The sequence below is a fragment of the Lepisma saccharinum genome, chromosome 1 (genome assembly GCF_977018435.1).
Source record: "Lepisma saccharinum chromosome 1, izLepSacc3.1, whole genome shotgun sequence".
Lineage (NCBI taxonomy): Eukaryota > Metazoa > Arthropoda > Insecta > Zygentoma > Lepismatidae > Lepisma > Lepisma saccharinum.
The window spans coordinates 163,432,069-163,459,932 of record NC_139229.1 but is presented as its reverse complement, the minus strand read 5'-3'; the positions used below and the strand labels follow the sequence as shown (position 1 = coordinate 163,459,932).

The 27,864-nt window shown below is 39.2% G+C and overlaps 1 protein-coding gene and 1 long non-coding RNA gene across 5 annotated transcripts in view; one reads left to right on the top strand and one right to left on the bottom strand.

Annotated features, from left to right (window-relative positions):
- GluClalpha (glycine receptor alpha 1) overlaps positions 1 to 27,864 on the top strand; it is a 214,783-nt gene that overhangs the window by 50,116 nt on the left and 136,803 nt on the right. The window lies entirely within an intron of this gene.
- The window catches only part of LOC146003493 (uncharacterized), a 319,461-nt gene continuing 309,039 nt past the window's right edge, over positions 17,443 to 27,864 (bottom strand). The window contains exon 4 of the long non-coding RNA XR_014443825.1: positions 17,443 to 17,564. This is a non-coding gene — a long non-coding RNA (uncharacterized LOC146003493). The remainder of the gene's footprint in view (positions 17,565 to 27,864) is intronic.

Genomic DNA, 27,864 nt, shown 5'->3' with positions numbered 1-27,864 from the left:
ATATTGCTAATTAGATTATTTCATAACCTTTCAACCCCCAGTAATTGTTCAGGAAAATGGTGATAAGTCCACGTGCCCGAGGCACCCTGTTGAAGAACGAGGCAATACGGAGTAACAAACTTCTCCAGCTCCTGCTATAATTTTGAGGTAATAGCTGATTGGCTAATCTTTAATAGCCCCGGCATCACTAAGCAATATCTCACTTTTGCGACTCCTTATCGAAAACCACCCAGGGCCCGGAACATCACAGTTTTGAAATCACGGACCTCGAGTTGTAAACGACGCCGGGAGACGAGATGGAACGTCCTGGCAGATTCTTTACAGCCAGAGGAAACGATCGCCGTTCATCATCACGCAGATCGCGTGTAACACGAGGGGACACGGTTTCCAGCATCTTTCGTGCCAGCCAAGGCGAGCATGATAACAGCATTCACGACAAATGCCGTTCCGTGCGGACTTCCCCCTCAGACACGGAACCGCCATCGGGACTTTCCCCGATCGAGGCATCCACGAAAGTTTCTCGCACCTCGAGATCTTCCAGGAGACTCCTGATAACAACATAAAAGGGCAGACGAGAAGAAGTCTAGCCGCAGAGATCGAATTTCGCAATTTCCGAAGCCGAGGTGAGCTCTCTGGCTCCCGTTCCGTGGAGTTGACGTCGTAGATCTGGGAAGACAAATCCGCTTGTGCGAGATTACGTTTCACTTTATTGCTGCGCCGTTCAAGTTTTGCGGCAACTTAGCCCGTAATCAGGAAAGCCCTGGGGGGTACGTGCGGGATTATATGCGGGCCTACTGGACCATCACGCAGTTAGGGTTGCCGCCTTGATGATTAAAGCATACTAGATTCGATTTCTAATGGGGCTTTAATGGTCTGGATCGTAACTCTCCGCAATCCATGCAGAAGTGTCGCGAAATTCTGTGCAAGAACGCTATAGGCAAGTGAACGATCCACATATAGAACATTTTCAAAGGATGCTTCACAAACAGTTTGAATTTTACTCTCTGATTATCATATTTTTTAGGATCATAAATCCATGACAGTACATAGAGCCACAATAATTATTTACGTAAAAATCAGTTTTTATAAATTTAAGGCAAAGTACAAGTATATATTTAATCAAAAGATAAGTTGTATTAAATGCACACAATTGAACAAACTGCTGTATAAAGTAAATGTGTGTGTAATTTTTCTTATTATTTGTTCGCTTTCTATCAATTATGACTAATCGTGACGTTGAAGAAACACTCCAAAAGGAACATTCTTGCCCCAGCCACGAATCAAACCCTGTAGCACCGTCAGTGCGTTGCACTTTCTGACTCTCTTTACACTCTCGTGTATAGTTGGTTACACAAAGTGCAACACCGAGCCGTTTACTTTGTCGATTTGGTGTCACATAGTGTACTTGTCTGCACTGTTTGCACTATGTTCTGGTGCGCTGTACGGTGTGGTGTATGATAACGTGGTGCGTGTTAACCAATGAAATGTATACCTAAAGCAGCAGACAGGCGTTTGTTTAATCTACACCGTCTACTTGGTTGAACGCAATTTCCTTGCACCAGCCTGACTCTAGGATGCACCTGCAATACACCTGGTGTCAAAAAGTAGCGAACGAGACGGGGCTCGTGAGTCGACCAGTCAACGCACTCGGCCCCCCCGAATATAAAAAAACTATATTATTTTTTACATTTTGTTTATCAATTGTATGTATTTTACTTTGTATTTCTTTCTCAACGTTTCCGCGATGCAAAACTTGATTCAAGGCTACTACATAGATGAGAGAACAAGGCAAAAAAAAAATTTAAAAAAATATCCAAGACTTTCCAGTGATTCGAGCATGGAATCGCTGGTTTCGCAGCGAGCTAAGCCACCAGATAACAACGGCGACTTTACAGTACCATGAAAGTAAATCACGACGAGCCGCGAGGTTTGAAAATGAGAGGTAAAAATGCACATATATCTTGAGTGCATACCAAACATGCAATAAAATATCGAATTGCGGTTCAGACCTGCATCATTCTTGGCATTAAACCAAAATAGTACCAAAACACGCAATAAAAAGGTTTTGTCGACGAACTTCACATCCCAGGGAGGGAATATGATCCAGCAGAACTTTAGGACAGCAAATACATCTTTCAAGAATTCAAAGATGCCTAAGAATCCTCAAAACTGTAACTGGTGATGAAAACACACTTTCTTCACTCGTTTCGGCATCCTTGGAAGTATCTTTAACGACACCCCCCCCCCTTTCCTCCAACACGATTCATTTCCACAGCCCCCCAGGTTTTATCTGTGTACGTATTGATTCCTCCCCATTATCCCACGCGATGCTGAGCTTTTATCACAAACACCGAAATGGTTTTCGGATCCCCGGAAATTGAAGAAGAGATCTGCCCAGGTATCTTTCGTTCAAAGTTGATTTCTGCGTCAGCCCCTGAAGGAGCATTTCCCAGAAGCGGTTTCTGCAATCCGATGGATTTTGTTTGCCGCACTTTCCCAGAGTTCTGCGACCGCATGCAAGTTAGGGCGAAACAACTTCTGAAGAGACAGGCACCCAATGTCGGAGACGGCAAATTAGATCACGTAAGAAAGATCGCATCTCTCGACCGCCTTCCTTGGCGTTTGCATTCGTCTTTGCCCCAGATTGTTACGGGAGACATCCAAGGTCCTCGCCAAATCTAGGGAGGGATTTTAGATTAGCATTTTCCTCTAGGAACTCCACTTGCGAACTGGTTTCGAATGCAGGGGCCCCGTCTTCCGAAAGCCACTGGGGAACTGAAGTTCGTGAGAAAATTGAAACATGTGCCAGTTCAGTTGATGAGGTTAATTTCCTCCAAGTTTGGATGTCGAATCGCATCTCTCTACTTTGAAGGGAGATTTGGATACGCATTCACGTCAGTATTCATAATTTTCGTCGGGGTTAGCAAAACAGGGTCAGAAAAGCAACATAAAATTTTAACCGAATACAAATCAAGATTGAAGACAACATGCTACCCACAATTTTCAAATTTAAGACACTAGACTAAACTGTTTGAGGTTATGACCCAATGCATGCTTGCATCAGTGCGAAATGGAAATGGGGAGACTGGGGAGCACAAAAGCTCCAGCTGTGAAAATTTGCGTAAAGCATTCCTCCCACATGTAATGTCGTCACCATGTTATACTCTACAAGCAACACCCCAACAACTTTCTCCAACGTTCGAACAAACATCCCCCTCTCCACTAAAGCGATGAATCTTCTTAAATCTGGGAGATAAGTTTACATCGCTAAATAGACGCACGCGTTTAACTTTGAACATATTCCGAGAGCGTAACGTCAAAATACAGTCCTGATGGAAACAAAGAATGCCAGAGGATGAACCGGGAAGACTTAGAAAATGAACTCCCTTTATTTCGGTTGTTTTGATTTTTTTTTTCTAGAAGATTTTCATTTTAGGGAAGTTGTACTACATATAAATGCACAAACAAACACCCCCCGAATGAGAATCTACATAGTACAATGACGCAAGCTCTTAGACTTTTCCCAATATGTATGTAAACTGAACTCAGTTAACCTCAAAACACTGTAACTGGGCATTTGCCTGTAGTGTTTAATAAATAAATAAAATATCGGATGTTTTAAAGCACGTGAAACGTAAGATATATATTTCTATTACTCCCTCTGTCTCATAATTATTGTCCGGTACACTTTTGTTTGTGGTCAAAAAATACTTGTCCGATATTCAAACTGTGAGACTTGTGTATCCAGAAGAAGAAAACGCAACACGGGAATGAGTCATACAACGTTATTACTCAAGGATCAGTACAAATTGGCCGATCAAGTATCCAAAAGAACATAAATAAAAAGTTACCATTTTGGCATACCGGACTATAATTATGGGACAGGGGGAGTATATTTAAATTATTAAGGCAAGTAGGTGTGAGCGAGTGCGCATTTACATGCGTACATTCAATTACAAGTCGTTGAGGGCACGAGCTCATCCGGGAACTTTTGGGTAGCGCCTTTTGTATGACACTCGTGAACGTCAGTAATGTTTACCGAGCTAAATAGAGAGGGAGGAACCTACCTTCAGACACCATTGCCCAACTAGCTGCTACTCTACTTGACTAAAACATTATGCTCGTTCGGAAGGTCATGGCTTCAAAGGGCCCATTCATGCTAGCCACGAAGACCTTGAGAACCTTACGCTAATGCTATTTCCTCCATTAGGGTCTTCCCTCCGCTTTCAATAAACAGGCTCTGCAATAGATTAATCTAATCTGGGTATAAGAGGACATCCAGTTTCTCCGTGGAGATGGAGACGAGCTTACACTGAGGAACTTGGGGACAATTAAATATTTCAGCGGTGGAAAATCAAGTTAATGCACGTACCAGAGGGACTTTAACTTTTGCGTCGCAGTGAACCCTGAGAACGCTATCATGTGGGATATTAAGAACCCGATATGATGACTAGACAACGCCGAGGAAATAATGTGTGGTGATTTACCTGTGTCCGAAAGGTACAAAGAGCAGGTTTCAACTACGGTCTTGTCGGAAGTGACGTCACCTAATGCCGTTCGAAATCTCCAATTAAGCGAGCAATAAAGCCTGCAGCGTGCAGCACGGACCATTGCAGTCTTGGTTGCTAGACTCGTAAACTTGTTCACTTGTTTGAAATCATGAAAGTCCAAAGTCAGCTAGATGTTGGTAGTTCTTCTAATGTGTAGAAATATAAATATAAGAACTTTCTAAAATGCTATGTGATTTCTGTGGTGAAAAAAAGTGTTTATAACGCGGGAAAAACAATTTGTTCTTAGTTTTATATACTGATCATATTTGGCGCTGCAGTCGAAGTGCAATTCGAAAGATTTACGCTTGCAGTCTGAGGGTTCAAGACTGAACTGCGAGACCATTCACGAAGGATGTTCGCTTCAAGAGCGGTCTTGCACCTTTCGATCACAGCCTTTGAACACGTTGAGTGCCCAACGGTGGACACCAATCTACACAGCAAGTGTACAGCATTGTCGTCCGTGACTTTGACGCCGAGAGATCACCTATGTGTTGCAGGACCTTTGTTATGTCACAGCAAAGACTTTTCGAAAAGTCCTCTCGTTTCGAAAAACCAGTATGATATTCAAGATCCTCAAGAACTATATATGTCTAGAATTCCTTCTAGAATACTCAGGGTGTATCTTCGCATGATTTAATTTTGCTGTTGTTTAGATATCTGTGACACAAATTAGGCTTACGGCACCACGTAACTATTATAAATTTCCCAACACCTCCGAAAGCAAACCAGAATAAGATTCAATTCAAAGTTGTAAAATAATTCCTAAACAGAGGTAATTTTTCAGAATTTGAATATAGTTTTTTTTATAAACCACAAACAATATCGAAAATGGTTTTGCTGAGACAAAATAATGGTCCAGCGGCACCATAAGATATACATATAAATAACTAAGTTGAAGCAGAATTTGAAACTGGACTTTGATATTTGTTACCGTTTGATGTTGAAAATTGAAGAAAGCAAAATTTACTTGAGTAGCAAGAAGTCAGAGCCAAAACTGAGTGAGGAAACATAAATCAACCACATATTTCTGACCCTTTTAAGAGAATATATTTAATGTAGACTGATTTTTTTAAAAAACAAAAACAAATCGTTCAACTTTGTGTTGATGCATGTCTTCAAAGATGAAACACTTTGGTCAATGTTACTTTTCAAAAACCAACTGATACATGCACTGGCGTACGCAAGTTTTTTAATTATTTTTTATTTATTTTTATTGGAGGGGGCTTGAATTGTAAAGGTAGATATTACATAGCTGCGTTCAAGCGGGGGTCGGGATACACAATAATGATTTTTAGCCATAGTTTTGAAAGTCTTTCAAAGACAAAAATGGTAATCTGGGGGTCATTTTAAGGGGGAATCGCTTGATTGATTTGTTTTATTTTACTGCCCTTTTGGCTAATCGCGAAGGTGAAGATTGATGGTGATAAGATTAAATGTTTGATTGAATTAGGTTATTTCATGTCGCTTTTCTTCCACTTTTGGATATCGCGAAGATGATGATGAGTGATATGATGAAATTGACGAAGGGACACTCACAGAGAACACCCATGCGAAGACCAGGAATCGAACACAGGACTCCTGGCGTCGTAGCGCTCTATGATAACCATTCCGTTACGGAGGTCGACAAGTGCATGAAGGGACAATCCACAAACACGCATTGACGCAACGTAAGCCCCACAGAGGATTATACTGGCTTAGAGTGCAGACGCCAGAGCCTTGTTGGTCTGCAAAATGCAGTTCAAGGTCTTTTCCGATTTGTTTCTTTTTCCCCCAGTTCTTTAATGAGATCATTTGAAAATTTTAATTTTCTCAAAATTTCAGGAAGGGCTGTAACCCCGTCTGCGTACGCCACTGGATACATCAGATTTCAATGCTGAGCGTTGTTGATACTGATTTATACTGCGAAATCCAGAAGTCCCGGATTGGAATTCTGAATAAAGTATTTTCTAGTGCATTCCATCCACGCGATTAAGCTCAAAACGTTGAAATACGACGAAAAATGACCAAAACGTAATAATATGTAATGCATATTGTTTTACCGAATATATATATACATGAAATTGCTAATTATCCTATGTATATGTTTCATTTTCTTAATGTGTTTCTTCTATCTTTTCAGGTATGTGGGATATCTCGCTTTCCTTGTAGCTCTTCTACAGATCTGTAAACAGTGAGTAGTAATTTACATCTATATGTTTCTAGTTTTGGATAGAAGCAGCTGTTTGGTACATACGTGTTTTAAACGTGTCAATTGGTGTAAAATCTAGAAGGCAAAAAGAGGACATGTATCTAATTGTAGAACATCTATCAAAAGTGTTATGTAAAATACGTATTATGCTCCTCAAAAGTTTTGGCTTGGTATGAGCCCAAAGTGTCCATTTAAAACTACAGGCATGAATAATTAAGGTAAATTTTATGTCCTTCAAACTAGCCCCACTCCCATTAAAAAAAGTACTGATGTGCTGTCACACTACATTGCCTCACTGTGCGAACATTTGGAAAGTTTGATGAAAAGTCAAGTCATAACATTCAAAACAAGTACATTCAAGCCAGACTGCTTCTTGTGTGATAAATCTAATGGAAGGGTAAAAGTTACGAACGCGAGCCAAAGTTACGAACACGAATACGTATATTGTTCACAATTTCCAACGTTCACCAAAAAATACTTGTTGCAGTTGCTCACTTGTAGCCAAGAAACGAAAAAATCTCTTTGAAAAGAATACAGAAAGGAACCCGCAAGACAAGAAGGGGCTAAATTTGCCCCTTGCCCAAAATAACACACGGTATATAACTTACTGTGATGCCATTGAAAAGCAGACAGTGCATTGGAGATACGTTCGCACAGGTACATGGACAAAGAGATTGACATTAAATATAAGCACTGATATTTGTCAATTCATTTTCTGTAAATCTGTTCCAAATGCATAGAATTTTATATTCAATACCTAGTTACTACAATCAACTGGAAACCGCAACATCCAAAGTTATGTGTCTGCCACAAATTCTACAACGACACAAAAAAAATGGACATACCACATTTTACATAGAACGATGTTAAGCATTCGCTGTCGTCAAACGATCTATTCAAGCAAGTCATCTTACTTTTGACATGAAATTTACCTAACGCCATTCTTTAAGGAACGAGAAGTCATTTATGTGTCAGCCTCCGTGGCCGACCATGTTAAGCGGTCGATACATTATCTCGCTACAAAAAAGATTACAGGTTCGTTTCACTTCCTAAATTTCAAACAATAAACTCCATCTTCATCGTCGCGATTAGAAATGTGGCATTCAAGTGACGCTAAATTTTAAAAAAATACTTACTAGAAGTAGCATTCTTTCATTTTGGCCTAGTGGAGACGATGAGGATGAATGATGATGAGCGGATATGAATCAAGTACTCGACTCGCTCTATCACCGAGGTGGCTAGGTTAAAGAAAAACACCTTTCCTTTTAGATCTATTAGTTCCAGGAATACCGACAGCTGCCACGGTCTTCAAAGGGGGAAAAAAAGGGATACAGTCTTGTATTCAGTTAATGAAAACGGCCGCAGTAATGAGCACAACAGGAGGTAATTGATATTCCAATAACATTTCCGAGAAAATCCCTGTGTGCTCTTAAGGAATTCTCTATGTCAGAAACACAAGTCTTGCAGTGCCCGAAGTATCTCATGGCCTCAAGCACGCTTCGCCCAGGCTTTGATGCGCGAGCACGACTGCAACCTCTCATGCATGTTCTCGACCGCACCATCCCTCTGGCAACACTCCGGTCTTCTCGCCGCTGGAAGAGAAACAAAGGAGGCGCCATTTCACGAATCAGCAAGCAGACCTCTCAACACTTCTCTATGGCGGTCCTCTTTGATTTGCCATCAAAGGACGACTCAAATTAATAGACTTCTGCCCCTCGCTACTCACAAAGAACAACGTTGCGCTTCCTTAATGCGTTTTACCGTGCTCGGGAAACGATTGCTAAGCTGATTTCAGTTTGAATATTCTCATGTGTTTCAATGTTCTCACTTTATTTCCGCGTTTTAAAAATCAATAATATGAACTCCATGAGGGCATTCCAGCTACATGCCATATGAAAGTAAACCTTGCGGGAAAATTCAACCTTTCATACCAGAGTGGAGCAACAAAAATTCTCTTATCTAAAATACTTACCTTAAAGTTTGAAAAGGGATGTAAAGAGTACCTTGTAAAGGGACCTGAACTACACAACACGTGAAAAAGGTAAGGATAGATTAAAATCGTTCTCAGATTCAGTGTAAGAGGCCCGCTCTTATAAAAAAAACTAAACATATTTGTTAAAACAGCATCATCTCCTAATGGATAATACCACGGTTGGACAGATTATAACTTTTCTAAAAAAAAAAAAAGTAGAATGGGCACATTCAAGAAGAAAATGCTGAATACTTAAAATAACATTACATACGCGACACAGTGGAGGGTCCAGCCATTGCGGAAAATGACGGTGGGTGAGGCGGTTGTGTGTCCAATTCGAAGTCGAGTTAAAAATTACCTCCTCTCGACAGGAGGGGCAGTACGAGGAACGTCAATGCTTTTCAGACATGAGGGCGACGTAACTGGTCAGATTTGTGCAGTTTGTGGTGAAGTAACACTTGCCATTTTATTAGTGTCAAAACTCCGTGTCGGGTATCACCTGCTACTTGTCTCTTGACTCAGAATAAGCCTATTGTCTTAAAATAGAGTCTCTTGGTATCTCTCTCTCTCGATTTACATTGTAGGAATATGTCAGATATTTTGACAAATCTTTTAAGTGTAGGTTCAACAGTGAGTAACCTTTATGTATAAAATAGACCAAGAACGGCCAAAGATTCTGGGTTCGGATGACGGTCAGGGCATGGGGTTATTTCAACTAAGCATCTTTATCCTCACCGTTGGGATTAACCTGATTAAAAAATACTTATCTGCAGTGTCCGACCCTGTTAAGCGATCGATCCAATATTTTGCCTCCGAAACTTCTGTGCTCGAATCCATAAATGATACATATTCATAAGCGTGCATTCAATCACAAACAAGGTACTAAGCGTTAGATCATGAAACGTAATTGTTCATCGGTAGCCAATAGTGGAAACGTATCGAAAAACATAGAAAGGTGTAAATAGAAAGCCATCCTACGATAAAATAGCACAAACAAGAAAACCATTAGGTACCCGGTAAAGGATGAAATTGTGGAAGCGAAAATATGCAATTCCCTAAGATACCTGGAAAGTGCATGAAGATGTTTTTCACACTAGAGCCATGTATGTACACTCTATTCGAAAGCAAATACGGTGGTGAAACGGAGGTGCAGGCAGTATTTTTATACGGTAAAAGCACTTTTGAACAGAAAGAGAAGATATATTCTTGTGTGACTTTCTTTCTTTTATGTAGGTGTCTTCAAGCGAGCAGCACATGCTACACTGGGTTTCTGAGAAACCGGGAATTCTCCTGGATTCGTTCCTTCTCTCTCTCTCTCTCTCTCTCTCTCTCTCTCTCTCTCTCTCTCTCTCTCTCTCTCTCTCTCTCTTTCTGTCTGCTCTTCGAAAAAGGACACACTAGCAGGAACAGCTGTTACTTGATTGCGTTCCTAGGGCAAGTGAATCCTATTGGTTGCGTAAGGGAAGAAAAGTAAACGTTTCGGATCCCTCCACAGGGAGCTTCGTTTAAATTCGCTGATGCAACCGATCTCTTCGGCTGATGCATACTGGAAGCCGGTCTGTGAAATTCCTAGGTGACGGATCGATACAGCAGCTGTGCCAATTGGAGAAACAGCAAAAGGAAGAAGAGAGGGGAGTCTTTTCATTATGAGCTGTCTGGATTTCATCGTGGGCGGGTGACACTTGCGGGCAGGGTTTTAAGTGAAACTTCACATCGCAGGGTGCACAAGTGCCCACCAGTTAAAAAAAGAGGTTAACTGAGGAGGAAACGGACATGGAACCGACCTCAGTCGCAGAGGTTACCGTCACCAGAAGGCGGTTAATTTTTTTTTATTTTAATATTATTGTAATTCGCTTTCTGCCTCCCGAGGCTAGTCGCGATGACGCGGATGTGTTGTGAATTGATGAATAAGATGAAGGACCAAGCAGAATAAAATGCCATGGATGTCTTACTCAGGATCCGAATTGAGAACACAGGTTTTGTAACGCGTGCGATAACCACTGCGCCACGGAAGTGGGCGATTTTCTTTTCGCCCCTTGTAATAATTCACAGGTGCTTCCAAACATGTTGTGCATAATTGATTGATTGATTGATTCTGAGTTTGAAGTCCACTTTATGCACGGAAGGCTAATCGGGATGGACCTGCAGTTTAAAGTGGAATATGAACCACTATGTGACTCCAAGTTGTGTTTGTACTGTAATGTTGTGACAATGGTCCTCAGTATAAATATACTACACCGTTCCACTTCTAAATTAAGTCCTCATAGTTATGTTTTTGTAGGTCAATTGAATTCGGTGCGTCAGCACTTACGCTATTTTGCAACCGTAACATGATACGGGGTCCAGCTCCTTATCGTAACTAAAATAGCATAGCTGTAATGACGTGTAAATAAAATATTAAAATATTCTGACTTCGATTAAAAGCTGAGGCTGCAAAGTGGCAAAAAAACAGGACAACACACAGAATTATACTGGCCATAGGACCATACGCCAGAGCCTCGTTAGTCTGCAAAATGTAGTCCAGGGGGTACTACGTGGAAGTGAGGTTGACAATTGCGTGTACTACGTGGAAGGTCACACCTTACACACCTTATGTAGGTCATGTTTTCTTCATAAATCAAAGGTTCTATCCGATATAAGGTAATTTCAGTGTACTGCGTGTATTAGCTTTCGTGTACATAATTTCATATATTGGAGGTATTTTTTTTCAAGAATTACAATTGAGTTCGCTTTTATCGTGAGTTGCTTTGCTGTCCACTTGTGGCGATATTAGGCCTCCTTCAAAAATGTTTTATTATAGACGGAATTCCACCACCTAATCCAATCAATTGGTCATCTTGGATTCGCAAGCAAACAAAAAAAACAGTAGGGATAAATTTGTTATTTTTATTTGTATCTTATATATTTTTCTCATTTTACATCATTTTTCTACCTCTTTAGTTTAATTGCAGAAATGTGGATAAATAATGAGTTTATGAAACTCTCATGCCTTGATCAGGATTCGATCCCAGAAGATCATGATTCGAGCGCTCGGCTCAGGTACCAGCAAATCGTGGATTTATTTGTAACGTGTACAAGTGCATCAAGTATTTCATTTTGTTGTTTTGTCCATTGCACATTGGAGGGGCGCATGTTCAATAAGCTGGTAAGTGAAAACTTCTGAGAACACACCTTGAACAGAACACGGTGAAAACCTGCGACATAGAGTACCTGTTCTGTCTGGGGAACTGTCCATCAAATGTGGATACACGGTAAATTTAGAGAAAGTTCTCTGGAACATGCAGGTGTTTGATGCTGATATATTCATTTGGTGCTGATATATTCACTTTCATCATTATATTTCAAGGATGTCAAGAGCCGCTTTGGACAAGAATAGCATGGCGGGATAAACGCAAACCAGGTCTACTTCATGTGTCTGTGGTGAAGTGAGTTGTTGACGGACAAAACAGTGTAACGACACTTTTTGTACGCATCGTACGCTCTTGAGAAAAAGCGTCAATCATGCTCTTCAAAGTCCAGAGGTAAATAGTCACTCGATAACTTCCACTAGTATTGTTTAGCAATATAAGCCGGAATGTACCAAAATGCGGAAAGTACTATGGAATAGATAAGTCTGTAGAGTGTTTGGCTCAAAGCTGAGTATTCGAAGTTTATCAGAGTGCCTTTAAATGTATTTTACAGTTGTGTTAAATTGATTGATTGATTGATTTGTTATTTTAAGTCCACTTTATGCACAGTAAGGCTAATCGGGACTGGACCTACAGTTTAAAGTGGGATCCGAACCACTTGTGCCTCCACCGGCTATCGAACCCGGGACCCCTTGATTACAGGGCGACGACGCTACCATTGCGTCATCGGGGAGGCCCTAGAGTTGTGTTAAAGGAATCTCCTTTAATAATTATACGATTCCGTAGCGTCATTAGTCTGTAACATGTGTTCGATTACCGGTACACACACTAATATTTTTCACCGACTTCTGAACTTGTAAATCGTCCAAGTCCCTTGTGCGACAAAGCCAGAAAGATCCTTTTGTCTCTTTTAAAGCCTTTGAAAACAGTGTATAAAGAAAATATACTTGAATTTAACTCAACTGACAATGCGATCTTTTCTCTTTAATTTGATCATACAGTCATCATTCGAGATAGATACCCCTTAATTCGAAAGATATGAATAGGCTAAAATAATGCAGAATGATTTTTTTTATTTCTTTACGAAAAATATTTTTTATTATATTTAATTTTGGAAGTTATGCAATAATATCTTCGGCTCCTGCATAGTCGAATGGTTAGAACTTGCGCTTTTGGCGAGCAGACTTGGGTTCAGTTCCCGGTAGGAGCTCCAGAAATTACGCTGCTGACACACAATTGTGAGGATAATTGATAAGCTGCTTGGAAACAGTGAACTCCGTTTAAAGGCAGATGGCTGCGGAAAATGGACTCGATGCGACGGACACGCGTCAGCCACCGAAAAAAGTTGGTCTGTCCTTAGCCTTCAAGGAGATGTTTTGTCATGAATTTTCTTTTTCTAATATCGATTGGTTGAATCAAGACATTTGAAGGGATTTGCACATCAATCAATAATGTTTCTAAACTATAAATGGATTACATTAAATTATAATATAACTATAGAATCTAAGATTGGCAGGAGAACCGTTATTTATTGATGATTATTTTCAAGGCAGATGTATCGGTCTCTTCTGTAGTGAAGAGGTTAGCGTAACGCTATAAGAAATCAACGATTTTAAGTTCGAATTCTAGATATCACTGTCCTATTTCATCAGCTCATCATGCTCTCTCATCGTCGCGATTAACCTACACTCTAAAAAACATGCAACTGAGCAGTCACCAATTTCGATGTTAGTGAGGAATTGACATTGTTTATCATTATCTTCGGTGCCTTTCTAAACCATTTGCTATCAAACAACGCGAAGTGTGGAGGCCTTCAACACTCTATTAGGTGTTGTCACTTTTGGTGGCGACTCAAGTGTAAAGAGGCAGAAAAGCGACCTGGAATAACCAAAATAGAAATACATAGGATATGGAATCCACGTATACGACGAATATGGTCAAGTATGCCTTTCTTGCAAGCTAAGAATATTTTTGTTCTCTTCGCTCTGTTATTCCTTCCATTTTCCTCCTGCAGGATATTATGTGAACGTATTGGACATGAAGCAGTCCTTTATAATTCAATCCATATTCCGGTGGCAGGCTGGCAGCTCGAGAATTGAACGCTTTGGGTCGTTTAGTTTTTACATGCAGCCAGATGAAGAGGGCCGTTCTAGATGTAAGCTAAGTAGATTTCGGCTCCAAATGGCTCCGAAAGAAATTTCAAGAGGTGAGATGAGAAGATGGGAGTTTCGAGATGTATAAAATCCCATTCACTGCGTAAAGCGGATGAACTTAGGCCGTGCTTAAGCTCCCCGTCTACGTTTCTGCGACTGTCGTAAAACCTTCCCCCGTTCGGGGATTGCAGAAAATCAGCCTTCGCGGCCTGCGAGGCAGGGAGAGTGTTTCGCCGGCAGCAACGATTTATGGGTAACTCCGGGCGACAGAAACGAGCCATCGTCACACTCGCACCATTGTTTCGGTGAGAATCTTCCTGCGCGCTTGACTTCAAATCTCGAAAAATACCATAAAGGAAGCGGCTGTTGTTTCTATCCTTTATTGTTCACGGAAGTCTTCGCGTTTCTGTTCCTTCTTTTTTTTATCTCTTTTTGGAGTAAAATATGACAGACGTTCTCGGGACGACGTCCGACTTACGAGACAGGCTCGCCATCTGTTGGTGAACGGGTGGAAATACTCCTACCAATTGCCCTATACCATCATCGGCAGTGTTACCAGCTCCTTGTAGGTACCTGTTTTAATCCTAATTGTTCTGGGTGTCCTTCTGCTTATTTAATCATTTTTAATCAATAAAACTTAGAAACGGATATTCCTCTCTGTACGTCTGTCTGCTATCGGTGTCTCCGAAACATTGCAAAGCTAGGACGATAAAATTTGGCGTTCAGAACGACCTATCAAACATTCGTTCATTATACTCGTAATGGTGATATAAACTAGTCCTCACCTGGCCCATTAGTATTTCAAAAGGCATAACATCATAAAATATATAACCTATGTTTTTGATCGCCTTGTAACCACAAGAACTTGAATTTCAGTAATGGTTTGGATTTTGTTTATTTTCCATCGCTTTACATCTTTCCTTTCTACGAGTAGATACATACCTTGAACTGGAAATTATACGTATTACTGACATGATTTTGCATAAGTTTTATGTTGCATATTTTTACATATTTGCCAGGATATTACATATTTTACATATTTGCTAATTTACTTTACATAAAACAACATATTCGGTATTTTTTCCTATCTTGATCCATTTCCCTTTGTTTTCGATCTCTGAAACATGATGAAGAAAATTTGTACATCATATGATGTCATATTTTCTAATCAATGAGATGCATAGTGCTTACGGTCACTTAAAGTTGACTGCAAATTCAAAAGACAAGCTCAAGACAAAAAAAATACGGGAACGGTTATTTATCGAAATATGCTGAAGTTTCTCCACCCCCTTTTTCTGGTTATATATTTTCGTTTCGCTTTTAGGTTTAGGCTAAGAACTTGGCAACGGTGGACAAGAAAGCTACTTTCCTGTACGTAACGAGTTACACAATATGTTCCCTTCACTTGTACAAAAAGTACAAAAGTAGCTATGAATTTTCATCCGATTGTTCTTTCTGTAGACGCTTCTTTTTACATTTTTTTCGAAAGTAAGAAGAGCTTTCTTTCATATTTACATATTATACAATAATTTGCAATGTGAAAAGTAATTAATAGTTGACAAAATTGGTTTCATAAATATGTACACGTTGCTGTGTTTTTTGACTTTATAGATTTGATACAAATTTTAATTTGTTGAATATGTTTAAATAAAATGAATATCTAGCAGAATTCTTGAAATTGCTTGGATGCTCGATTGTTAATAATATTACATATTTTTTGATACTACATATTTAGCTACATATCCTTTTGATAAAACATATTTAGGTACATATTTTATCAATTATTGTTACATATTTATGTACATATTTTGTACTTTGATATTACATAAAAATCCGAGGTCTAGTGATAATATGATGAAATTGATGAAGGGACACTCACAGAGAACACCGATTATCAGGTCGGGGTTCGAACCTCTGCCCCTGGCGTCGTAACGCGTTGTGTTCACCAACCTGCCACGGATGTCGACAATTCCAATCTTGGAAAGCGGGGGGGGGGGGGGTACACACCAATTTTCAGTGGCTTGAAAATAGTATCAGGCCTGCATTCCCTATCAGCTACCCTGTCTATGCATAAATAGCACTTTTTGTGACCACAGTAATGTAGCTCTAACTTGTTTAATGTAATATTAACACAAGTTTAGCATTAAATTAAGCACTGGCACCTTGCATCCATTTGGACCTAATCTAATACCTCTAATAATTTGGTTTTCATAAGCGAATTTCAAACGGACCAAGCGACCGAAATCTGAGACGCCATGACGTATCCTTAATTAAATCATACCATCTCGTACGGTGTTGCCAACTAATTAGACCACTGGCTAATTATCTTGGCTTCAGGAGGTCGAAGGGTTCAATTAATCTGGCCCAGCAATTCTGCTGGCTCCTACGAGGTAATCCCTCTAATATTACCAAGCTGGCATCTCTTCAAATTTCCTCAACATATCCAGGATTTCTGCGAATAATTGATTCATTACTAAGTGAAAAATTGTGGGTTGACAGTTTGATATACGTATTTTCCCAAACAATATATGTATAGAAGGAATTGTATCACAGTGCTGAGATAGTTTTCTTGAGATATAAGAAATGTTTAGTGTTGGTTGACAGTTGTTCATTTTGACGTACACCTATCGATTTTGAAAAAAAAAAAAATGCACGAACACATTTTCTGCTTTACTTGCAAGGCAAAATCAAATTAGATTTCTTTTACTTTGTATAGACGGATATTTAGCATTATTCCTATTACTTGATTCGGTTTCACGTTAAAGAACGTCTTCACCACAACACGGTGCTGTCAGTTGCTCATTCCACGAGTGGGATTTAAACAAAGCGGGCAAAGATATCTAATTTTTCATGCTTTATTACTAAAACTATTATCTCGAAGATACTTCAGGCGATTTGAACCTCCAACCTCCCCCCACTCTTTGGAACGCACTTGATGCTATTTAAATATGCACTGTAGCGCTGATTACAATCGCCCACATCCATTTCAAAATTTCAGAAGCGTTGATCAAATTTCGACACTGCCTTTGCCAACGTGCCAACAGCACTTGTTTATGGTACTATCGATTCTCCACAGGCAGATAAATTTTTGACAATACACTGAATGCAGATACGCCATTATCTACAGCCCCCAAGCGTCCTATGCCATTCGAAGCCTGGGTTTTAATTCCCTGCGAACATGGCACCGCGCCATGGATGTCCTATCCTCTTCCTATCTCGTCTGCTTTAATTTTTACCCCGGCCAAACAATGACAGGAAATAACACGGGGACTTTATTGTTTCGAACTTCGCCGAAGCATTCGATGCACAATGTCTGATCGCAGTCCATTCATCTCGCAGACACATAAACAGTGGACAAAGGTTCTAGAAGGAATGGAAGGGCGGTTTAAAATGCAGGTGTTCCGTTTCCAATACTTAACAGTTCAAACAGAAAACGTAAATCCTCACTTACCTTCGAGCATGTCCTCTCGTAGAGATTTGGCTCTTGTTTGTGTGGTGTTTTCTTGCAACTACTCTTCCTCCATGCCTGCAACCAGTAGCACTGACACCATGAGCACTTTTGGATTTAAATGGCTACAAAGAAAATGTAATAGAGATTTAGGTGGTTTGGAAGCACTAAATAAAAATCTAGCTAATACACACTGTGTTACTGTTGAGAATTACTTAGCTTAATTTGTATAATATGCTTTGAGCACCTGAACTATGTTGAAAATCAAGAAAATAAGCCAAGTCAATTGTACCATTCGAAGGACATCTTCCGAAAGCAAGTTTCAGTCACAGAATAGCGCATATAAACCGGATCCAAAATAACCACACGTTTGCATGTTGACTGTGAAACGAGCAATGCCTGAAAGAGCTTGAACAATGAGCACCCTTGTTGATAAAACTACATCAACAATCGGCGAAAAATTGTACATCGCTATTTTCGTTCTTCTTTCTTTGATATCCTTGTGTTTCTAGATTAATTCAATTATGATTATGACCTCTCTGCTTATTGATATTTTTTTTTCAATTCTTGAACTTCATATCCTAGAAAATAAAGTGAATGATCACAGTGGTAAATATTGTAGTATTTGATTTGATTTGCATTATTTTACTTCGCTTCTTGTGCCACTTTTAGCTAATTTGCGAAGATGGGAATGAGTGATAATATGATGAAATTGATGAATGGACTCTCACAAATAACCATGCCCAGATCAGGATTCGAACCCGGGACCCCTGGCGTCGTAGCGCGATGTGCTAACCACTCCGCCACAGGGGCCGGCTGGTAAATAGTATGTCTACGATTATCTTTGGTCTTGGCTATACAGATCAACAACTGCGTTGGAAAATGGATTTATTATATTGGATTGGTGGATGACAGAATATTTGACGCTGCTCTGTTTGACCTGTTCATTTACCATCTTTTGTCTTAAGATAGATCCCACAAGTTTCATAACTAACCTTCTGTGGGAAGGAATAGTCTGCAGTTCGGGTTCAATATTATGCAATAAATAATGTATTACTCAGAATGGACAAAATATTTACTTAGTTGAGATTCTCTATTTGACCAGAAGATATTTATTCATGGAGGAGCTTGCTTGGCAAATTGTTACAAATTGAATAAAACGCCTAACTATGCACTGAATAAGTAGAAGGGGAACTTTTGTTGAAAAGCAAGTAGAAACATTTTTTCCCCCACACGTTGATTATTCCCTTAAAGAGAGGTACATGTTTATACAATTTCAGAAATAAAACAATATAGAGGCAGCAGAGAGAGCGACTCGAAATTTCATCTATGTGGAGGAGCTCTAGTTGCCCCTTGAGCTATTTTGGGCGCTTAAAAACCGGTGCCCATCTCACCAGCCACCAAACACCGTTGTCTTTAAAAACCGTTAAGACACAACAACAACCTTAGCGAGATGAAGATATCTGGGGCTGGATGTGAAAAGTTTTATCATTATTTATGCAGAAGCTTCACGATATTTAGGATTCACGGCGTAGAGTAATATGCCGGAGTGTGATTATTTCTGGTTCTCTCCGAGAGATGGGTCTTTTTTGCAGGTTACTTCCCCTGCAATATAGATCCACTAGGTTGAAAGATGAGGAGCACATTAAGAGGTCGTTTTCGGAATAAAAGATAAGAGGCCCATTTCTTGTAACTGCAATCATCATTAGTGGACCATGAATTCCGACTTAAGTCTTCCTCGACCTTCAACCTTCTCCTCCCTATACCGTAGTTGCTAGCTGCACGGTATCTTTATTTGTTGTTCACGAAATTGAAATTTCAAGAATTGTAACGTACCTTGTTTCAGTTTTGAAGGCTAGGAAAAAATAAAGTGCTCGGGTAGATGAAGGACAAAATACAAATGTCTTGAAATTGTATTGACCATCAATTAATGAAGTTGAAGATGACGCGTATTTAGAAATGGTGCTTCACAACTAAAATGAAATGCATCAAATTGTATGTAATTATCTTTTATTACATAAAAATTGTTGGCGTTTTCGTCCCCGAATTCCTAAAACAATTAATGTTATATATATATATATATATATATATATATATATATATTAATGTTAAAATTAAACACAACTGCTAATGTAGCTATGCCACTTAAATAACCGAGATCTTAATTAATTTGAAAACCATGAGACACAGATTATATAACATGATTTAGAACAACGAGACTCACTGGTTGGGAAAATATGCTTTTCCCATTTCCTTTCTCAAGGAGCATTGCATTATTTCATTTAAGGTTGATTGATTGAATTGTTGATTTAAGTCCACTTTATGCACAGTAAGGCTAATCGGGACTCGACCTACAGATTAAAGTGCCATGTGCCATGCCATGTGCCTCCACCGGGTATCGAACCCGGGACCCCTTGATTACAAGGCAACAACGTACCACTGCGCCATCGGGGAGACCCTATTTCACTTAAGAGTGCTTTTATGAACTTTGTTGCAATAAACCCACTGGACTCCTCATCATATAATTATTTTACTATTCTTTCAACACTTTACTAGTAGTATTCGTGCCCGGTCTGGACATATGATGTTCGTTCACACGTTTTCATCAATTTAATCTAATCTGCATTCATCCTCATTGTCATAATTAGCCAAAAGAAGCGTAAAAACAAGAAATATAAAAAAATAAGAAAATAATCTAATAATGATATTTGGCTCATAATTGCAAAGGTAAGCCGAGATTCCTTGCAAAACCTCAGTGCACCATCTGGCGAGGCGGGCGTGAACTAGAGCAGTTCAACAAGGAGAATTTAATGGCTCATCTGCGCCGGTTGGCCTTGACCAAGAAGTGTATTTGTCTTTCATCTCCAATATTCATTTTTGTGAATTCAGTACTAGTCTGCATCATAGAAACGGTGCAAAGAATGGACCATGAACATCCGCAAATTTGGGTAGTGCAACTTTTATAAACCTAATTTTCTAGTTTCCTAATTTTTAGGAAATTTAGGAATTTTTAGTCGTATTAACATGCTACTCCACTCTGCCTGCAATGACATCAATTTTATGAGAACATTGCAAATTTAATCCAAACTCTGATACTTTATGTTATGATAGTAGAGAGATGAAGTGAGGAGTGAAGAGCCTTTTGGAATGCCATAATGACATAAAATAGTACAACAATTTTTGTTAATGTGTGCTCTCCGTTATATCTCAACAAGCAAATCTGTTTTGTGCTGTTTCCAAATTCGGTACAGGTAAATGTTCACAATCAAAACGTTCAGTCTGCTGGAACCTTCTACCTAGGTATATTTCGAAGACGAGCTTCTTAATTTTTTTTCGTTGTAAATCCGTTTGAGATAAACAAAAGATTTACGTACTGTTAATTACTTGATTTCTGAAATAGGAAAACTAGCTAACATCATGTTATTCTAGCTCCACTGTCGAGTTTCACGATTGCCACTCATTTCGCCGAACCAAATTCCCTGACTTTTCTAATAACTTTCAAGACCATTTTATAAAGCTTTAACAAAATATTATTCAAATTTTAAGTCTTCAACTTTGCATGCTAATCAAATGAATGAAGATGCAACATTCCCGAAAATAAATCAAGAAAAATCAAATACAAAAATATTTATACACAATATGACTGGTTTTCTTTTTACCCTCTATAACTTTCAAGCACAAAACAACACCCGACTTACCTAAGTTCTCTAATTTCTTCAATGATTTTACAAAATTTCCTGACTTTTTGTAAGCTGATTTCCGTGAGTTATCCAGGATTACAAGGTCACTAGGAACCCTAACTTTGCAACCTGTGGTTACACGAATATTCTAATATCTATTGAGACACAGGCAAATTCTAGAAAATAATATTTTTGTTTAGTAACGGCTACTGTTAAAATGCAAGCGATTCATTCTCGTGACTAAAGTATTTCCCGCTGGCTACAAGAAGCATAACTGTGTGAAATATGACAGAAACCTCGAAGGGAGGGCTGCAAATTTTACTAGCCTCTGTCTCTACGCTGCAGAGACAGCTGTACTCTACAAGCTGTAGGGTAGGATAACATGTTCAAATTCTGTATGTGGACAACGGAGAAGTTTTCCAAGGGTGACTTTTGGTAATACTTTCAGTGCATTACGCAACACACATTGAACCTGCACGTAAAGATTGACCACAGATCTGGAAGTAAAGCAGCTCCACAATTGACATTTGGACACTACAAATATGAACCGCACTCCAGACTTAATACTATGAATAAAACTGTAATCGATAAATTCTGATGATGCGCAAGTTGGCACCAAACACGTAATTATCCCGTCGTTGCACAAACATGTCTCCAGCTAGCTGGCGTTTGCGGCTCCAGATCTGAAACCATGGAACCTCTTTCATCCCTCGCGCTGCTTCTTTCCCCTTCGCCCTCGTTGGGTTAATTAATTATTTTCCACCGCCCCGGCAGCAACTGGGATTAACAAACATCAGAGACAGACGCGACCTATAGCTTACCTTCTTGCATGAAATCAATTCGACTCTGCTGCGCGGAAGTAATAGCGTCTGAAAAGTTCTAGAAACTACGCAACTGCCGTGGAAAGCAATTGGATGCAACCTGCGCGAATAGAAATATCGTTACCAGAAGCAAAACTAGACAAAAGCTGGAGGATACCAAAGTTGAGAAAGTGCTTATTTTTCGCTGCAAAAGTTTGAAAGTTGAAAGTTTGATATTATGCACCTTTCTTGAGTTGATTAATATTTTTAAAAAATGCTTTGTATTTTCATTGTTTTACGTCGCTTTTCTTCTTCTTGGGTCAACCGCGACGATCGGAATGAACAGTGACATAGATAGTGGACAAACACATCCATGGGTTCCGACCCTGGAACCTCTGGTTTCGTAGCGTGTTACTCTGACCACTACGTCACAGAGGCCGGTAAAAAAAGACTTGCATTTATATCCTATGAAATCACCGACACAAAACAGTCTGCTTCTTTCTTTTCAACTTGGACTAAATTTCCATGACTTTTATTATTTTCAAAATTTCTACAGATTTTTCATTTCTTAATGCAACGAGTTCAAGTATTATACACTCGCATAGGATCGCGTCAGGATCAGAGTGCGCTTGTATTGTCATTATACTATGAGAAGAGAAAGATTAGAAAGTCATCTGTGTATTTTGTATTACTATGTTTTTTTTATGAAATAACGAGTGCAAGTCCAAATAAAATTATTTTTATTTGTATTTGTGGCACTGATTATGGCCATGAAAGTGATCGAAATGGCTATAGCCTTAAGATTTCATATTTATAATATATTATCCTTGTTAGAAAATAAGGAAATATAATAGTCTGCTTGCGTTAATAATTAATTACACGCACCTTTGAATTTAAGAAATATTTAAAATAACTTTCTAGAAAACTCTCAAGGAGCATACATTTATTTGAAAATTACTCTCTGATTTCAGCCTAATCAGTGTTCGAAATAATATAATAATTGCTGTATTAATTTGTGTACGGCTACATACGTGTTCCCCATTTCTGTTTTTTTATTATTATTGGTTCGGTATTATAGTAAAAAATATTGGAGGCCGAAACACACACAGTTCAAATAAAAAGCTTTTATATTATTTTCTGCAGGATTCATGGAATCTGATTTCCTTATGAAACTTGAATCCTGAATTCCTCTCCCGAATATCGATCCCTGCAATCAGGGATTCCCGATTCCCGAATCAACTTGTTCTCAGAATTCCGATTTCTTAAATTTCTAATTCGAGTTTCAAACCTGGAATAGTTCCATGAATCCGTAGTATGGGATTTGTTTCCCCAAGTATTGAGCTTGGTTCCAAGTCCGCATAAGGTTAATCGGGGCTGGATCTACAGTTTAAAGTGGGATTGATTCCTGTCATGTATTCGTGTCAAAAATCGAAGAGTCATATCTGTGTAAGTCAGAAGTATTTTCATTATCGTAGAAACAAAAGACTTTCCAGACTGTCCCACATACTAAGCCGTATTGTCTTGGAGAGAGGAACAGCAGACGGAAGCTCGCACCTTCGGCGGCGGAGGTAACGGGCTCTGCTGAGATATTAAGCTGGAAAAATCGTTGCTAGGCAAACTCTCCGCGTTGCCAACCACAGAGGGCGGAAAGCAATCAATACGGCGATTTTCGGTTCCCCCCTTCTTACTACCAGATCAACCTTCGGAAAGTCAATGTGTAAACATGTCAGCGAAAGAATGCCTCGTGCTTAACAGGCAAATGCAAGAGACGCGGGGCGGAGTTCTCCGATACGAGTTACTTACACGTGCTCGTAAATGGCACGGCTCCGGATTTTTCAAAATTATGCTCTTCCTTCTTCTGAACTTTTTTTACGCAAACAAAACTGTTCGCGTGTCAACCTTTTCGCGGTGAGCAACAATGGCGTTCTTAACGTTTTCACTTCGGGTAAACGCTAAGTTTATTTTCCCTTTTTTTGCGAAAAATGTAGTTGACGATTACATGCATTTGTACCATATGAATCCCGACATTCAAAATGTAGTCATAATTATTAGTCAACAAATCAAAACTAGGGCGTGGATATTTTCACAAACTATTTTCTTAAAGAATATTCATGTATATTAGGCACAGAATTGTGAAGTTTTAGAGTGTAGGTATATTAAATGCGTATTTGAGAATTTAGTAAATATTGTATCATATATTCCAGATAATGATACATATTATAAAATATGTTTGGAGGGCTAGACTTTAGGAGGTTCATGCCAGAAGGTCTCCTTTAAACACACCGCTGGTGAGCAATATGCATATGCAAAGAGTGAGAACGCAGTTTGAAATAGGTCCTTATTTAGCGAGGAAATGGGAGCGAAGAAAATTAATTAAGTTGGAGGGTTGGTAAAGATCCACTCTGCTAATGCAGCGTAAATGCATCAGTTGAGAAAATGCGATGAATGATGAAGTCCACGTCAATGGTTTTCAGTTATTGCCTCACGCTTCCCATGCAATGAGGAGAACGCTATACGACCACGACTGTTAGAAATGTTGCCCCTACAGACAAATGCACAGCGCCATAAGGTAATTTATTTGTACCACAGCCATTCATATATGTGGAAAGGCACCCTAAAATTGTCCTGGGTGACTTCCAAAAATTGAACGGGGCAGTGTAATTACCCTAGAACACGATTTACTTGGAAACAAAAATATGTCGGAGCACGACGCTTGGTCACATTCTTCTGTGGGAGTTAATTTAATAAACACAATTATTGTTGAAAATTCTCGCAATAATTAAAAGAGCGAGTTTGTTATTATCTTGTTATCACAAAATAAAATGTATATCGCCCCCGCAACGTTTGAGCAAAATCCTTCTAAAACAGGAGTAAAGTTTGTAAAGCTATATTGAGGGTTCTTAGTAGCTTGTTACACGATTTTCATCAAGATAAAATTACACAGTTAATATTATTTCATGATAGACGGAAGTTGTTTTATAGTGCTCATTCTATATTTTTAAACATTACTAGCATCTATGCGTCTTAAAAACTAGAAAACGAAAAATAACTTCTATGTTTCAGTGGTTGTAATGTAAGTTTTCTCAGCATTCTTCAAAACAATCACTTCTTTTGACAAGTTGGTACATTAATAATGTGAAGGCAAAGTAGCCCTTTTCCCATATTCCATTCTAATGATTCAATTTGTAGTATGCGCATTGTTGTGACTTTTAGTGAAAAACTCACTTCATTTTTAGTAAAGATTTAAATTTCCACAGAAGCGCTGAGTGTGTGTTTAGTTGGGGCATTTCTGTAGCAAAAAAACAAAACTGTTATCGCGTAAAGAAAAGAAGTTATAACGAACGCTGTGAGAAATCCGGGATTTAGAATGGGCCACTGGGGTGCTGTGTTGTCTCAGTCCGGCCCTGTGTGTACAATAAATAAATTATGCATATCGCGTTCGGAGTCTTACCATAATTTCGCAGTTACTATTGGAAACGTGGAAAGTGTTTCCAGGAGGTTTTTTATATAACTGCATTGACTGTTTTGTGATTTGTAGCTGTTCCTTCTCGTAGAATCAATAACGTCGCTGCACGAAACATATTTCTGCCAGACGGAACCGAGAGAGCAACATCTTAGGTAGGCAGGCAATCGAACGTGCTCTTCTTGCGGAAGTGGGGTATTATAGAGCGGGTCAAGAAGGTGTTCACCAGAAGGAGGGGCTAACATTTTTGGGCGAGTATGCAGCAGGTAGGTAGGTAGGTGTGTGTGTGTATGTGTGTGTGTGTGTGTGTGTGTTGATAAATTAGGGTGGGTATGTGTAAATGGAACCATCGTGCATCTCTCGTACAGTCACCACAACCACCATCCAATTCGCGAACGCTATGAACTATTTGTAAGTTCGAGTTTCAGTTCAAGTCCACTTTATGCACAGAAAGGCTAATCGGGACTGGACCTACAGTGTGAGAAAACCCATTGGTTCTTATATTTTGGAAATACGTTTTTACGTTACATACATTAGAGCTGCCGTGTAAGAGTTTTTTTAGATTTATTTCGTATTTGAGAGAATTACGTCTTTCCACATGAATGTTTCTTGGGTCTTTCTCAGGGATGACATTTTCAAAAAATTATCTCGTTTCCAAGAACCACCATAATTACAAAAAAAAAAAGAATTTGTTTTGAATTTTTAAATTGATTATCTTTGATTGTCACAAATATTTGGAACAGAAAATATTATAAATGTCTAGACAACGTAATGTAACCCTTAAGACATATCTGAACAATTTTACAATACTGTTTTTTCGAAACTAGAAACATTATTGCAAAAGGCATAAGTTTTAACGAAACCTTAAATCTTTGTAAACCGTATGTAGATTCAAAAATCGATATCATCACATGAGGGGTATGCTGACAAAGTTCCATTCGACGGCCTCAAGCTGTGCGAAGACAGAGTTCTCAGGTTCAAACCCTCTTTAAGGCATGGAGGTATGATTGTTCGTTCTTTCATCCTCATTGTCGGGATTAACCCAAAAAGGCAGAAAAACGAAAAAAATATAGCCGACATAGAAAGAACGGTATCAGCACATGTTTCAGCTTATTATCCTTAAAAAGCAAGATAAGGTTACATTTTGAGGGCAAATAGATTGAGCTAATCTCCAAGTTAGGATGAACTTCAGGGTTCTATCTTGTAATAACATCAGTGTGTTTTCTTATATATATTGCTGGCTCTCCCTCTCTTTTCTCTAAAAAGAAGAGAAGTTTCAAAACGTTGTCATGGAGACAAAGCTCATCTTTCTGCAATAGCATCGCCTCTTCTCTTCCCTTTAATATTCTACCTTGTTCTAGGGGCGGAATGGAACTCAAACTTTTCAGTGGGGGAAGCGGGGTACAAAGAAGAGTCAAGTTCTCCTGATCCGTGCGACGAGGGCTAAATTAGGCCTGTTTTCAGGTAAGTTCGGGCTGAAGAAGGGAATCACTTCGGTAAGTTAACGTCAGTTCTTCAGAAATGAAAACTTTCCCGTTTGATTCTTGCGGTTGCCTTGGTTCTATTCGAGGCTGCTTCTTTTGAAGTGATGGTGGGAGATCTACATATGCATTCACATGGAATACACAAGCATACCTCGCAACTAAAGGGAATTTCTAGACACATCATTTTCGAAGTAATATTTCTGCTAAGCTCCAGATTCTATAGTCTCTTTCTCATCCGTCCGTTCTTAACATATCCAAGACGCGTGTAGTACAGTGTGGGATGCATGGAAATTCACAGGTTTCGAAAATGGGTATAAGAAAAGATAGCGCTTATATTTAATTTGATGCTGTCTTCCTTCTAGAGATAGCACAGAGTTCTGGCCGAGACCAAGACGGTCTTGTAATCCAGATGAGACACAGTTTTGGTGTTAGAGTCTTTAGCATGATGCTTGAAAATTTACCTCAACAAAATTTACATTAGTAAGCGACTTTTCAGACATACTAAACTGGTACCTGTCTTGATATAAATGTCGAATATTTGGTTTATGTCCCTTTAGGGTCTCCCTGATGGCGTAGTGGTTTCGACGTTGCCTTGTAATAAAGGGGTCCCGGGTTCAATACTTGGTGGAAGAACATGGCGGTTCGGATCCCACTTTAAACTGTAGGTCCAGTCCAGATTAGTGTTACTGTGCATAAAGTAAAGTGGACTTAATGCACCAACTCAAACAATCGATGAATCAATGTGAGTGTCCCATCATCAATTTCATATAGCTAACCATTACGCATACCCATCGTTGCTATTAGCCAAAATTTGAAGAAAAGCGACGCTAAATAATAAAAAAATAAATACATTTTTTAGACATTGCTTTATTATAAATGGTTAACACAATATCGTCTTGTAACCAAAAGGTCCTGGGTTCTATACCCGGTGGAGACGCGTAGAGGTTCGGATACCACTACAAGGTGAAAGTCCAGTCTCAATTAGTCTAACAACTTCA